Genomic DNA, 3,583 nt, shown 5'->3' with positions numbered 1-3,583 from the left:
ATATATATATATATATATATATATATATATATATATATATATATATATATTTTATAAATATATATATATTTTTCGCTTAAACTTCTATCGCTTATTGTATTCCTAAAAATATGTATAAAAACTAAAAAAAACAAACTTTGTGTATGTTTATTTGTTTGTCGACAATCGTCATTCGAATTTCAATCAATTTTCGGAAAATAAAATCGTTCTAGCAAGCCCCTTAAGCAAGCTGGAGTAGGTCAATTATCATAGCGTCTAATTTTCAGGCAAAACAAATGTAGAAAATCTTCATATACGTTTCTTGTCTAATATTGAACGTTTCATGTGACAAGTCTTATAACAAATTCTTGTAGTTGCCATCAGAGTGCAAGACTTTAAAAGAAATAAACTTTTATTTCATATTACTTGTGCCTCTTGTATAATCGTTTCCTTTATCCTATTTACTCACAAGGTTTATATATTTATCCTCTTGGATTGGAACAGGAATCAATACGAAAATTATTTCATTTCCTTTTTCTAATAATTTTCCACATAAATACTTTTCGATCGTCAATAATGATCGGCACATGTATGCCAATAGACCCTCGTAATAATAAACAAATAGTTATGTTCTAGAAAAAGAATTTAGTGCATCTAGAAACACTTAATCATATAACATTTCGCTAACGTTTAACAATAAAATATAAATTAGCGAATTAATCTCCGCGTTTCGTTTCGTTTTTAATTTTTAATATTCAATCGTTATTCCTACTTTTTTCTTACTATCACTAATTTTTATACGAATCATCACGTAGTGATCAGTATGCCGACATTTTTCGGACTACATCTTTCACGTATTTTTAGTAGAGGTATGAGAAAGTAAAGAGTGTTGGTTTGGCACTTCCGAGTTATACGTATAGATCTAAAGATTTGGAACGTGAATTCGCATTTGCATACTTTGCCGATTCCCGATGGCCCTCAGTTCCCGCGTCTCTTCTACATGGCTCACGATTTAGTTCTTTCTGCCGTCTCTGATGCAAATTACAATATTCCCGTGCTGTTCGTTCGGATATGAAAATATATGCGTCTTCGCCGATCAAAATAAGATACGCGTCTTATCCTTTCATGCAGCGAAATAAAGAGACTCAGCTTCGATTTTCCACACGTGTTCACTCTCGTCGCTTATAATGTTTTATTTTTTATATCTATATAAAAATTCCACACTTGTCGAAATTATCTTACATTGAGTAAACTCCATGTATCAAGTGTAAATAACTGAAGACAATTATTTCACTTTACTGAAGGAATAATCGAAACGAAGACTATAAGTGACACATTAACTTTAGCTTTGTCAACAATATTAGTAAAGATGTATTCGCGCATTCTACAATAAAAACTAAATATTAGAATATAATATTTATTTCCCTTTTATCATTTCCCGTATTTCTCTTTTTACAGCTATAACTTTTATTATAATTATCATAAATTCTTAGGAATTTCATAGAGTTTTGACTAGTAAGAGTTTACGAATATGAGTCAAGCCAATGTGGAAGTTATTGAATAACGCAAAGCGGACTATATATAACCGCGAGTGCGAATCTCGGCACGTTTTAAAATATTAAATTTTTACCTGAGCCCAATCAGTCCATCATGCTAAAGATCGTACCTCGCTCCCGCTTCCACGAAGTAATGTTTCCCACGCGGCCGATACGGCGACTCCCCGCAGAGTTGTTTCTTTTTTCCTATGGCAATATTTAGATAAACCTTGCTACGTGTGTCGACTAGAGAGAAGGTAGAAAAGATATGTTATAAAACGTTATGTACCACCTACGGCCTCTATTGGCCCGTAACCAACTTTGTCGTGAAACGATCATTTTCTCACAGGAAACCAACATCGAGGCGAGTACTGAACGAAAAAGAAAAAAATTTTTGTTTTTCGTATCTTAATGATTTTGTTTTCTCAAAACAAAGGGTTTTATACAGGTTATTGTTAGAATGTTTGATAATGTTTCAGTATTTTCCAAACAGCTTTAAGTAGCTATATTGATCTAAAACCGTTATTATTTAGAATAATAACATTTTTTTAATCTTCTAATTTTATTATATTTTATCATCTTTAATTTTTCATTGTATTTAAAAAATGTAACACGATGTACTTTCTTATTGCACTTGAGAAACTATCGATTGTCGGACATTTAATTATCGAATATACGATATAGTTAAAAAAATATGATGTAAAGAGCGCAATAGGACGTAGTAATATCGTATTATAAAAGTTATATGGATGAAATCAATTATGAAAAACAACATACAGAGAAAAATCTTAAACAAAGTTTCGTCGCATGTTGCGAATTTATTGATATATCTTTATAGCATATCGTCATTCTACGTATAAAAGTATTAAAATGAAGCGATCGAGAAGTAAATACTTTACAAGATATTTTATTGTATAAGAATATAAAAAGATATTATTGTATAAGAATATAAAAAGATTTCGAAAAGTATTCACTTTTTGATGATTTTATCTCAGAATTTTTGTACGTAGAATAATTAGAAAAATTGCTTTATGCTTTAAAAATTTTTTTTCCTTCGATATCCTATAATCTTTGTTGAAAACACTGTTTTAATTTTTGAAATATACAGCTTTTTTTTATTAAAAAAATATTCTATATAATTAATTATTATTAATAAAATATTCTATATATATATATATATATATATATATATATATATATAATCGTAGATTATATATATTAAACAGTAAAAGATTCTTCTCTACTACTTTTTTATCTTGAATTAGAAAAGAGATAGAACTCCCAGCTTTTAAACAACACATAAATTACTATGCCATATTATGATAATATAATAATGTTATTTTACTAAAAATATATGGAGGGTCTTTAACAATAACAAGTGCAAACTAATGATTAAAAAAATGAATAAACTCGTGATTGCTATTGTAGCAATGCTGTAAGAACGCTTCTAGCGTCGATGACGAACGATCTAATTATTTTCAGACTTTCCTCATTAGAACTCTTCTCTTTTCGGAGCTGGCGGTACAAATCGTTTCTTTTATGCTCGATGCGTCGCGTCGCGCCGCGCCGCGCCCAGCGGGTTATCTAAATCACGTCGAATATTTCCACGGCAGGTCCGAGAGTGTCGCGGTGGTGTTCACCCCGCTATTCCCGTTAAAAAGCATCTCGCGTATCAATTTCACGGGACAACGCGGTGCATCGCGAGTAATCCGGCGTGGTAGATCGTCTTTTTGTTTCTGGCCGCTTAATATTGCTTGTCCCGCCGTAATCTCCAACCCTCGACACCCTGTTACACCCTGCCGCCCCTTGGCCACCCTCACGATTCACTCTACTATGTTCCGCCGTTTCCCCACCATCCCGCTACAGTAGCGTAGTCGGACTTTTCCTCCTTCCTTCGCCTGTAATCCTTCTCACGCTGGAAGATTTGCGCTTTCCGCGTTTTGTGCAGATGCGGGAAAACACAGCCGTTGTAGAGCCGCGCGTATTAGCGCAGCTTTTCTCTAAAAAAGTGATAAAGACAATTTCGCTCAACGTCGATCTGCAGAGAGAGAAAAAGACAGAGAGAGGGC

The sequence above is a fragment of the Odontomachus brunneus genome, unplaced genomic scaffold, assembly GCF_010583005.1.
Source record: "Odontomachus brunneus isolate Ranch 3 - 2012 unplaced genomic scaffold, Obru_v1 Obru_scaffold_040, whole genome shotgun sequence".
In the NCBI taxonomy this organism is placed as follows: Eukaryota; Metazoa; Arthropoda; class Insecta; order Hymenoptera; family Formicidae; genus Odontomachus; species Odontomachus brunneus.
Note: the sequence above shows the minus strand (reverse complement) of the source record.